Here is a 13,868-nt window from a genome sequence, read left to right on the forward strand (position 1 = left end):
TATCCTGGTGTATTGTTTTCCTTTGAAAACTTGCAGGCAGTGTTGAATGACACTTACATTGGAGGACAATTTTTGTCAAGAAGCTTTTCATATAATGACCTAGAACACAGCAACATACACAGAACTGCTTACTTTAGAAGTAAGTTTTTTTAGTGTTTTTTTTTATTAGAAATCTTTAGGATGTGCAATTCTTTGGAATATATTGGCTACATAACCTGAAGTCTTTGATTCACTGGATGTTTACACTCTTGATCTGATTGATATTTGAGGCAACCTATGTAGAAATAGTTAAGGATTACGTCATTGATATAATCTGAGAATTCTATGTTTGCTTATAATACAGGCACAAGGTAGGGTGCAGGACCAGCCTGTAGGGTGCAGGGCAGGCCTTGTAGGGTGCAGGGCAGGCCTTGTAGGGTGCAGGGCAGGCCTTGTAGGGTGCAGGGCCACCCTTAGGGTGGCTTGAACATTGAGCACAATTAAAATAAACGAAAGAATAATTCATGGGAAAAAAAAAGAGTATTTTGTGTTTGAATTGAAATGTAAGTATCTACTAGCTGCACACACCAGCTGGTTTTGTTCCCAGGCTTTTTAGGTTTAGTATGTGAGAGACCTTTCTTTTCTTTTTCTGAATTGTAATAAACGCGCCACATTTGAACGATCAATCTAACATACATTTGAAGCCCATGAATCTGTTACAGTGACATTTCATAACCCACTTCCCTTCCCCCCCCCCTCCCACCTACTCCTACAGTCTAAACTTTACTCTCAATTCAATCTATAATCTATCTTTGACCCCCCCTCCCACCTACTCCTACAGTCTAAACTTTACTCTCAATTCAATCTATAATCTATAATTCAACTTTGACCCCCCCTCCCACCTACTCCTACAGTCTAAACTTTACTCTCAATTCAATCTATAATTCAACTTTGACCCCCCCTTCCCACCTACTCCTACAGTCTAAACTTTACTCTCATTTCAATCTATAATTCAACTTTGACCCCACCCCTCCCACCTACTCCTACAGTCTAAACTTTACTCTCAATTCAATCTATAATTCAACTTTAACCCCACCCCTCCCACCTACTCCTACAGTCTAAACTTTACTCTCAATTCAATCTATAATTCAACTTTGACCCCACCCCTCCCACCTACTTTGGTTTTGTGTGCCCTTATTAACAAGATATATCCATTTGGTTTCATTCATTGTACTCGTTTATTTCACCATTTTTTGAATGTAGCCAAATGACAATAGATCTAGATTGATCTTTTTATTGCTGTTAGGATTAGTTTTTTTTATTTTTTTTTTATATTTAATCCACATCCTTTAATTATAAGAGAAAGAATCTAGGTCTATCTTTTTAATGCTATTGGGATGGTTTTTTTTTTTTTTTTTTTTTTACTTTATTTGTACCGCGTCTAAAAGCAAACGGAAATGACGTAAAGATGTTAGAAAGAAGTAGACTTAGACAGTAGACTTAGACAGTAAACTTAGACAGTAGACTTAGACAGTAGACTTAGACAGTAGACTTAGACAGTAGATTTAGACAGTAAACTTAGACAGTAGATTTAGACAAAAACAAAGGCTTAAAAAAGACTGAATTTGTATGATATTTCTTAAATGCTTTATATATAGAATGCGGCCTTTTAGGAAAATACCGAAAATAAAATACAAAGGTTTGATAGAAAGATAGTATTTTTTTCGCGAATTGCAGTGGTCAGGTTGCGAATCTGTCAAAACCGGTTCTTAGCAAGCACCTAGGAGGTAAAAAGAAAATGTGTACAAAATTTCACGTGGATCTGTACGACAGTTAAAGATATCTCTTGATCAATTAGAAGTAAGTAGTATTTGGTAAATATATAGTAGATATATATATAATCATTATCATATACATTTACGGTGTTTAAGATGTATGAAGATTAAGAATGGGTGCAATATTTCTCGTGGATAATCAGACCTAACTTTGACCTTCATATTTCGCCACTGTCTAAGCAGAGAAAATTATTGTCTGCTGGTGGCCGATATAACTTTTTACTGTCTTCAGCAGCAGGGGCGGACTGGCTATATGGGCAAACGGGCAAATGCCCGGTGGGCCGGCACAAAATGGGCCGGTCTGGTCGCAACCAAAGTAAAATATTATTTTTTTTCAATGCAGACAACCTTAAAAAAAAATTGACAGCAGTAAGTCACTGATGCCCTAACACGTTTTCTTGTTGTTGTTGTTTTTTTATTAACCTAAAATTTTTAAACAAAAAATTCAACAAGAATATAAAAAAATGTACACTATACATTGTACGTATTATCATTTTCAAAACGTTAGACCGTACTTTATGCTATGCACGAGCGGCATGGACTTCAACACTGTTTTGATGTCTTCGAGGTTGTGTTTGGCCTAATCATTTTGCTGGTCGGCCTGGACATTTGATGGTACTCCCATTTGTCCGATGCATAACTAATATCCGACGGTGGTCGATTAAGATTTGTTTTACGCCGTCTGCGTCTGTCCTCGGCAGCGGATTTTTTTTCGGTCTTAAATGTGTATCGCCAATAGTATGACACATGGGCGTAGCCGAGGGGATGGAAGATCAAACCATCACTTGCCTCAGACCTCATTGTCTGAAAGGGAAACTTTACTTACTGCCCCAGTGCAGCCAAATTAAGCAAACCACAGTCACCAAATTTCATGAGCGTAGCCGAAAGGGTTTTGTGGTTACCCCTCTTCTCAATACAAAAAACTAAAGCAAAACTATAGTTACCATTTTCTACCAGTCGCTTGACTCCATTAATTAAGTGCAGTGATTAGCAGATTTGGTTTTTTGAATTTTTTTAGCGGAAGAGTAGCAAGCTAATTGCACTGTAGATACCTCAAAATATGCATTTTGTAAAGCTTAAAATAACGGAAATAATGCTTGAATCCGGAGCTTCGCCCTGGACCCCGCTGGGGGAGCTCACAGCGCTCCCCTAGACTCCCTAGCTGTCCTTGGTGGTGTGTAGGCCTACTGTCTTTCCACTAATTAAAGGAAGAGAGTATTCTAGGGAAGAAAAAAAACTTTTAAAAGAATGAAAGGTCAGAATGTAATGAACATTAATTACACATACACACACACTCACATATATAGGCCTATATATATATATATATATATATATATATATATATATATATATATATATATATATATATATATATATATATATATATATATATATATATATATATATATATATATATATATATATATATATATATATATATATATATATATATATATTGTTGAAAGGGGGGGGGTAAAAAAAAATCCCCTCAACACCGAAAAAATCCTGGCTCCTCTCATGATATGACATGCCATGTGTGGGCCGGTTTATATGGCATTGCCCGGGCCGATTTTGATACCTAGTCCGCCCCTGCTTCAGCAGTAGCGAGGTCTATGTGTATATCGCCTTGAACCCATCAATAAAACGAACCGAATTACAAGGCTCCCCTACAATGTTCTAGCCCCCCCTTTAGTTTTGGTCTCTTTTATCCTTCAATTAAACGGCCCACAAACCTTTACTATGGAGTATACACAAACATTTCTTAGGCCCATCAGTTTTAGTCTTCTTATTAATTATAATCCATTCGAATGCCCCCAAACCACGGGCGGATCCAGAGGGAGGTAGGGGCGATCGCCCCCCCCCCCCCGCTCGGCTGACCCCTCCCCCTCCCGAAGGGAAAGGGCGGACGTAATTTTAGTAGAGAAATTACAAAATTTATATACGAACTCAATACTTATGTTAATAATATATACAAATTATTTATATTTTAACCTATTTTTGGATTATATGGCGCCAGAGTCTATGTAATTGCGTATAAATTTAAAATAATTATTGAAAGAATATGCTTTGGTAAATTTAGAATTCATAAGAAATTTTGATTCAGATGAGTTCTGAAACCAAATAGTTTTTTTTCCTGACACCTTATCCCAACCTTTACTCAATCTGAATTTTTTCTATTGCATAAATAACTTTGGGACTATAACTCACATATTTATACTTGAATTCTAAAATAATAAAAAAAATAGATTAGCATCTAATTGGTCGACCTGATTTCTTCTCCATCTTTCTTTTTCTTTTTTTTTTGGCTCAGTGCTTTGTATTATATTTCTTAAACGAAACGAAGTCACAAACAGGCGTATTGAACAAAATTAATAAGTTATATATGAATTTTTTTAAATATTTTTTTGGCGGCGACCCTCAAAGTCTTAATCTAAATCTGTGAAGTATCTTTTCTTTTCAAGGAACAAATTGGTTGTATCTGCAATGTAGTTAGGCCCTATAAATTTACATTTTTTTTTAAAAGTAAAAACATTATTTATGTTATTTATATTATAACAAAATTTAGACATTTTGCGCGAGTCAAAAAAAGTTGAATATCTCGAGAGTGTTTATCCATCATTAATACGTTTGCTATATGCTGAGACTGTTTCAACAATACACAGACTCACAACGTCCTAGTTTAGAATTCATGGTATCTTCATGAACCCTGTCACCACTCTTTAGTTTCTAGTCCTCCATTTGGGTTCCCTTCCTCTTACGACACGCATTCGCACCATTCTGCATGCGCACAATTCTACATACGCACCATTCTACATGCGCACCATTCTACATTCATTCTACATGCGCACCATTCTAATTGTGCACCATTCTACATTCATTCTACATGCGCACCATTCTACATGCGCACCATTCTACATTCATTCTACATGCGCACCATTCTACATGCGCACCATTCTACATTCATTCTACATGCGCACCATTCTACATTCATTCTACATGCGCACCATTCTACATGCGCACCATTCTACATGCGCACCATTCTACATCCATTCTTCATGCGCACCATTCTACATGCGCACCATTCTACATGCGCATCATTCTACATGCGCACCATTCTACAGCAATTCTACATGCGCACCATTCTACATTCATTCTACATGCGCACCATTCTACATGCGCACCATTCTACATGCGCACTACTTCTACATCCATTCTACATGTGCACCATTCTACATCCATTCTACATGCGCACCATTCTACATGCGCACCATTCTATATGCGCACCATTCTACATGCGCACCATTCTACATTCATTCTACATGCGCACCATTCTACATGCGCACCATTCTACATTCATTCTACATGCGCACCATTCTACATGCGCACCATTCTACATTCATTCTACATGCGCACCATTCTACATGCGCACCATTCTACATTCATTCTACATGCGCACCATTCTACATGCGCATCATTCTACAAGCGCACCATTGTACATGCGCACCATTGTACATGCGCACCATTGTACATGCGCACCATTCTACATGCGCACCATTCTACATGGGCACCATTCTACATTCATTCTACATGCGCACCATTCTACATGCGCACCATTCTACATTCATTCTACATGCGCACCATTCTACATTCATTCTACATGCGCACCATTCTACATTCATTCTACATGCGCACCATTCTACATGCGCACCATTCTACATTCATTCTACATGCGCACCATTCTACATTCATTCTACATGCGCACCATTCTACATTCATTCTACATGCGCACCATTCTACATTCATTCTACATGCGCACCATTCTACATTCATTCTACATGCGCACCATTCTACATTCATTCTACATGCGCACCATTCTACATTCATTCTACATGCGCACCATTCTACATTCATTCTACATGCGCACCATTCTACATTCATTCTACATGCACACCATTCTACATGCGCACCATTCTACATGTGCACCATTCTACATTCTTTCTACATTCATTCTACATTCATTCTACATGCGCACCATTCTACATGCGCACCATTCTACATGCGTACCATTCTACATGCGCACCATTCTACATTCATTCTACATGCGCACCATTCTACATTCATTCTACATGTGCACCATTCTACATGCGCATCATTCTACATTCGCACCATTCTACATTCGCACCATTCTACATGCGCACCTTTCTACATGCGCACCATTCTACATTCATTCTACATGCTCACCATTCTACATTCGCACCATTCTACATCCGCACAATTCTACATGCGCACCATTCTACATGCGCACCATTCTACAGAAATTCTACATGCGCACCATTCTACATTCATTCTACATGCGCACCATTCTACATGCTCACCATTCTACATGCGCACCATTCTACATTTATTCTACATGCGCACCATTCTACATGCGCACCATTCTACATGCGCACCATCCTACATTCATTCTACATGCGCACCATTCTACATTCATTCTACATGCGCACCATTCTACATTCATTCTACATGCGCACCATTCTTTATTCATTCTACATGCGCACCATTCTACATTCATTCTACATGCGCACCATTCTACATTCATTCTACATGCGCACCATTCTACATTCATTCTACATGCGCACCATTCTACATGCGCATCATTCTACATTCGCACCATTCTACATTCGCACCATTCTACATGCGCACCTTTCTACATGCGCACCATTCTACATTCATTCTACATGCTTACCATTCTACATTCGCACCATTCTACATCCGCACAATTCTACATGCGCACCATTCTACATTCATTCTACATGCGCACCATTCTACATTCATTCTACATGCGCACCATTCTACATGCGCACCATTCTACATGCGCACCATTCTACAGAAATTCTACATGCTCACCATTTTACATTCATTCTACATGCGCACCATTCTACATGCTCACCATTCTACATGCGCACCATTCTACATTCATTCTACATGCGCACCATTCGACATGCGCACCATCCTACATTCATTCTACATGCGCACCATTCTACATCCATTCTACATGCGCACCATTCTACATTCATTCTACATGCGCACCATTCTACATTCATTCTACATGCGCACCATTCTTTATTCATTCTACATGCGCACCATTCTACATTCATTCTACATGCGCACCATTCTACATTCATTCTACATGCGCACCATTCTACATTCATTCTACATGCGCACCATTCTACATGCGCACCATTCTACATGCGCACCATTCTACATTCATTCTACATTCATTCTACATTCATTCTACATTCATTCTACATGCGCACCATTCTACATGCGCACCATTCTACATTCATTCTACATGCGCACCATTCTACATGCGCACCATTCTACATGCGCACCATCCTACATTCATTCTACATGCGCACCATTCTACATTCATTCTACATGCGCACCATTCTACATTCATTCTACATGCGCACCATTCTACATTCATTCTACATGCGCACCATTCTACATGCGCACCATTCTACATTCATTCTACATGCGCACCATTCTACATCCATTCTACATGCGCACCATTCTACATCCATTCTACATGCGCACCATTCTACATGCGCACCATTCTACATGCGCACCATTCTACATGCGCACCATCCTACATTCATTCTACATGCGCACCATTCTACATTCGCACCATTCTACATGCGCACCATTCTACATGCGCACCATTCTACAGCAATTCTACATGCGCACCATTCTACATGCGCACCATTCTACATGCGCACCATTCTACATGCGCACCATTCTACATGCGCACCATTCTACAGCAATTCTACATGCGCACCATTCTACATGCGCACCATTCTACATGCGCACCATTCTACATGCGCACAATTCTACATGCGCACCATTCTACATGCGCACCATTCTACATGCGCACCATTCTACATGCGCACCATGCGCACCATTCTACATGCGCACCATTCTACATGCGCACGTAACAAGCATTCTTATGGCGTCTTAGTCTGACCAAAAAAAAACTAAAAGAGGTCTCGATTAACATGAAGATAATATTACAACAACTATGCGGAATAATATGCACTTACACTAATTCTATATCGATTGTCACTCACACTTCAGTATCGGCCATTGCTTTATTTGACTTTATTTGATCTGCCTTTTTAAATATAATGAATAATGAGCTGTGGATGTCAGGAAAATGCGTTTCAGACAATGAAGAATGCCAGAAGACGCTTGGCGTCGGGGCTCTGCCCCGAACCCCGCTGGGGGCAGCTTACGGCGCTCCCCCAGACCCTTTGTCTGACAAGGGAAAGGCCATCAGCGTAACTTTTTGTTTATGCCGATGTTTAAGAAACACTGCTCTAGTTGTAATTTGACCAATTTTTGTTATTTGCTGTTCATATATATAAGCCTTAATCTAGATATGTGGGGTATCTTATCTTTTCAAGGAACAAATCGTTTGTATTTGCAATGTAGTAAGGGCCCGTTAATTCATTTTAGAATATTTTTCAAGTTAAACATTAAACATTATTCAAAAGGTCCTTTTTAATAGGATGAATAATGAGCTGTAGACGTCAGGAGAATGCGTTTCTGCTTACCGCGCTCCCCCAGACCCCTTAGCTGTCAAGAGAAAGGCCTCAACATGGCTGGGTTTGGTTTGTTGTTTTTTTTTTTCGCCGAAGGTTTGAGAAACACTGATTTTTTGAAATTCTCATATATATATATATATATATATATATATATATATATATATATATATATATATATATATATATATATATATACCGGGCTTCTTTTGTGACGGTACGCATGGATATGATGTACCGGCACCTTTTTGAATTTTTTTTTACTTTTCTTGTATTTTAACGTATATTATTAATTTTTAGTACTTAAAAAATAGGCAATCAACTACTGAGTAACGGTACCTAATCACTGAGTACCGGCACCTATTTTTTTTTTACAAAATAAGCACAAAATATATATATATATAAACGCTCGTTTACGCATGGTGTCAGGTTTTAATGGGCGTTAGGGTTAGGGTTTGCAAAAAAATAAAAAAATCGCCGCCCCCCCCCTCCAAAGTTCTGGATCCGCTAATGCCCCAAACACGCTAAAAATACAAAGGATTGGCTCGTTATGTAAGACAAGAAGAGATACTTAGCTAGAGTACACATTAAATGTCAGCCTCATTTTTACGTTTTTTTTTTCTAAAATGAAGTTACGGCAGAGTAATATGTTATATGCCAAGATTATAAACCGCAGATATATTCTGTCTTATATATACAGGTCTGTGTTTCGTAAAACATCTTTGTAAAATTAGGTTTCAGTTCTGGGAAATTAATCTAGACATATCTATGTATAAATATAATTCTCTTCTTCGCTCAACAGTTTGGACGAGCAAGAAGTAAAAAAAAGATCACTCTCTTATCCCCACGAAAAAACAGGAGGGGGGGGGAGAACAAGTATTTACAAAATAGCAGGGCCGGACCGTTGTAATCAAGAAAGATCACTCCTTTTTTTTATTTCTACCTCACGTGAAAAAGGGAGGGGGGAGAACAGGTATTTTTCCCCCGTCGCTACGGATGGCTGCCTGGTCGTGCGGTTTGCGCGCTGGATTGTCGTTTGGATTTAATAAACCCTGCCCGCTACTTCCCCCTTCGTCCTGCGGGAGGTTTGGACTAGGAAGTAAACTATCTTCAACTCTGAAGGAACATCCGAAACATGTAAAACATTTTACAAACAAAGATTTTACAAACACTAAATAGCAGCGCCGAACTTAACCATTGTGACCAATAAGTCATGGAAAGAGAACAAGAAATCTACTATGTTTATTTACAGGTCACGAAATAGCAAGGCCGGACTTAACCATTGTGGGGCCCTATGCGAAACGGATTTCGTGGGGCCAAGTTTGAGTAGGGAAGCGGATAAGAAGTGAAATTTAAGAGTTTCTATTAGAAAAGAAATTGGCATATGCATTTTATTCATTCTTTACTACGTACAGAATTACTTTACGAGCCTTATGTGTAGCAAAGTCATAGAGTATATCATAATAATTCTGTTTTCTACATAGATCACGCTCAATAGCATGAATTACCAAATGTTTCAATCTATCTTTGAGAATTGTTGACCTCAAGGATTTCTTCATTAGTTTTAGGCGCGAGAAGCTTCTTTCACCAGTTTACACAATTACGGCTAATGCATAATGCCGTTTTTATTTATCGCGCGTAGAATTGGCGTTTTCCATATTGAATGACATCCCAAAATGACAATTTTTGTCAATATATTTCCGTATATTTTAAGGACTTGTAAATCGACAGGAGGGCGCGGGAAATTTGCACGGCATTATAATATGGTTTACGCGATAATATGAAAAACTACTAATTAATTGTTGTTTTAAATTATGTCCAACTTATATGCATACTAAATAGATTTTTTGTTAGTATGACAGAACTTATCTTATCTTATCTTATATAATACAGACGTTACTTCAAAAAAGAAGATGATTACTTACATAATGTAGCAATGTAAACAAAATGTTTTGGACTAAAAATCTAAAACCATTTGCATAAATGGGTTGCAAATATGGCAAGCAGTTATCTCCCCTACTAAAGAGCCTCACGTGTTTGTTATTATTAATAGTAAATAGTTGTAAAAGTGGTGTATTTTTTAATGAAAAAACTGCTTGCATAAGTGATTTTAAAATTAAATTTTTCGCTTTTATAAAAAAAAAATCAGACCTTTGAATGGAATAAAATATTATGAAGTCGGATTTTCACTGTCTTTTCTAGTTTACGAAATCTAAACGGCACGGACGGACAGACAGACAGACATTTCAAACAAAACTAATAGCGTCTTTTCCCCTTTCGGGAGCCGCTAAAAAAACAGTATATAGATCTACTCTTGCGCTGCGAAGGCAACCTGTTTTAACTAGATAGGCCTATGATTCCTAATATTATGAATGAATCTAGTGTTTCACATGGCCATGCAAACCCAGTTCACACATTTTTCCACATCTGATGCAGACAAAGCTGTTGTCCGCCTGGGGTCTTTTAAGTTTTTTAAACATCTTTTGCACCTGTCTTCAACACTAGATTTGATCTAGACTAAATGGAATGAGTCTTAGTGATTTTCTTACAAAACCACTGCCAGAATTAGTAGCATCCATCCCCATCAGCAGTTTTTGGGGTAAGTTGGCGTCAGTTGCGTCTCTAGAGAAATGCTGGAAACATCAATTTCTTTTTTCCAAACCAAATATTTGTGTTTTTTCTTTTAGACAACTGTTTGTATAGCTCTATTATTTTAAATAGTGAACTCAATGTCCAGAAATCCTACTTTCTATAGATACGTGACCTCAATGTCCAGACATCCTACTTTCTATAGATACGTGACCACAATGTCCAGACATCCTACTCTTTATAGATAAGTGAACTCAATGTCCAGACATCCTACTTTCTATAGATACGTGACCTCAATGTCCAGACATCCTACTCTTTATAGATACGTGAACTCAATGTCCAGACATCCTACTCTTTATAGATACGTGAACTCAATGTCCAGACATCCTACTCTTTATAGATACGTGAACTCAATGTCCAGACATCTTACTCTTCATAGATACGTGAACTCAATGTCCAAACATCCTACTCTTTATAGATACGTGAACTCAATGTCCAAACATCCTACTTTCTATAGATACGTGAACTCAATGTCCAGACATCCTACTCTTTATAGATACGTAAACTGTATGTCCAAACATCCTACTCTTTATAGATACGTGAACTCAATGTCCAGACATCCTACTCTTCATAGATACGTGAACTCAATGTCCAAACATCCTACTCTTTATAGATACGTGAACTCAATGTCCAAACATCCTACTTTCTATAGATACGTGACCTCAATGTCCAAACATCCTACTCTTTATAGATACGTGAACTCAATGTCCAGACATCCTACTCTTTATAGATACGTGAACTCAATGTCCAGACATCCTACTTTCTATAGATACGTGACGTCAATGTCCAGACATCTTACTCTTTATAGATACGTGACCTCAATGTCCAGACATCCTACTCTTTATAGATACGTGAACTCAATGTCCAGACGTCCTACTTTCTATAGATACGTGACCTCAATGTCCAGACATCCTACTCTTTATAGATACGTGAACTCAATGTCCAGACATTCTACCTTCTATAGATTCGTGAACTCAATGTCGCAACTTATGTAGACCAATAGCTTGTTGCCCCGTCACATGTGACCTGTAAAGGTTATGAAGACAATGGGAAATGGTTATTTAGAGATGAAAGTGTTAGGGGATGTCTTGTCATAATTTTGGTATCCAAAAATAGTGCTCGTTTATGAAATTTTTTTTTTCGCGGGCTGTCTCGGAACGTATATTCTACGAAAGTAAAGAAGACTCCATATTTCCATATTAATTTTCATTAAAAAAAGCTTTCAAAACTTGCATTTCTGTTACAACACTATAAATGACCTATAACTATAGCCTTGCAGCTGGTTCAAACTTGATCACTACGCGTTTTCCTATTCAAATCCGAGTGGATGTCGTTCTTTTACGAACTAAAAGAGGTGAAGTGGACGTTTCCGGCTACTTGTTTTTATTGATGCCAAGGTGAACTGTTGAACAATGGTAGAATCGACCGAAACTGAACGGTAGTTGAAGCTAAAATGTCATGTTAAGAGCTTGCATACTAATTTGTATCATATAGATGCCTGGAGGCTTCCATAATATTGGGCAAAAAGTCCAAGTTAATGAGAATGATCTGGAATGCGAAGTTCAAGGTGACAAGGAAATCTACAATCGCGGGTCCTTGGGAGGTTGCCCCACTTGCCACCCCCTAGGGCCGCTACTGGCCAGCTGGGGGAGCTTTCCTCGCTCCCCTCCTCCCAGCTGTCGAGAGAAGCAAAAGCGTATTTTTGTTTGTTACTGAAGGTTTAGAAACACAAAAATCTCAATTCTACATACAATTGTTTGCGGATGTGTGCGTATGGCTGCGTGCATGTATATGTATATAGGGTTTGGGTTTACCGGCGTTAGGGTTTGGATAAAAACTGTCCCCCTCCCCTGACAATGTCTGGATCAGCTAGTGCATTGTAGTTTGGTTCAAAGAAATTCAACAGAGTTCTGAGTTCTCAAATGTATGACTTTCAGCTACAAAAGTCGCTGCTTGAAAGAATTGTTGAACATTGACATCGGGTTTATTATAAAGACATACAAGATTGTTAATCTGAATATATCCTGGTGTTCATTTAGTGTTTCTTTTTTATTTATTTATCTATATTTTATTTTTAAATATCCTTCTTGATAAGACATTTTCTACTCTGCCTGACCTGGCAAGATCTACTTTGCAATGGCGTAATGAGCAAAACTTGCGCCCCGGACAAGGTACATTATTGGCCCCCTCCCACTCATTTTTTCAATATAGGCTGCTTGTGGCGCCCCCTCACCTGGTGGTGGCGCCCGTGGCATCGTGCTCTCTTGCCCCCCCCCCCCTCACTACGCTTCTTTGCGTGACCGGGCTCGATCTAGTTCAGGAAATGGAGAAACATTTCCCACTTTGCCCAGGCATTCTATAGAATCCTTGGATTTGGCACTTGGCCGGTAACATATTTACAACTAAAGGATTGTACCATTGTGGGAACATGTTTCGGATGTTCCATCAGATATGAAGATAATTCACTTCCTAGCCCAACCCTCCCGCAGCAGGACGACGAAGGATAACCACGGTCAGGGTTCGACCCGACCTGACAGTCATATATATCTATATTATAAAGTAGAATGTGAGGGGTATGTATGTTTGTATGTATGTATGTATGTATGTTACTTATAGACATCAAAACCGCTTGACCAATCTTGATAAAACTTGGCAGGAATTTTCCTTGGGTACCAACTTAGACCGTAGTGTATGTATTGTAGCCCTAAAACAAACTTAAGACCCTCAAAAAAAATAAAGTTGTCCGACTCTATTAAAGCTATAGTATTTTATGGATCTAGGCCATGTCTACAATGTTGACATG

General features: G+C 38.6%; 1 protein-coding gene across 3 annotated transcripts in view; it reads left to right on the top strand.

Moving 5' to 3' along the window:
* The window catches only part of LOC106073525 (potassium voltage-gated channel subfamily A member 2-like), a 50,219-nt gene continuing 36,351 nt past the window's right edge, over positions 1-13,868 (top strand). For 2 of the 3 annotated variants that reach the window (XR_008777699.1, XM_013234116.2), the window contains exon 1: positions 1-139. The gene's annotated coding sequence lies outside the window, so the exon portion shown is untranslated. Of the gene's footprint in view, positions 140-1,508; positions 1,840-13,868 lie in introns of those variants that run through there. The other variant, XM_013234117.2, reaches the window with a different exon arrangement.

This window comes from Biomphalaria glabrata, chromosome 4 (assembly GCF_947242115.1).
Source record: "Biomphalaria glabrata chromosome 4, xgBioGlab47.1, whole genome shotgun sequence".
NCBI lineage: Eukaryota > Metazoa > Mollusca > Gastropoda > Planorbidae > Biomphalaria > Biomphalaria glabrata.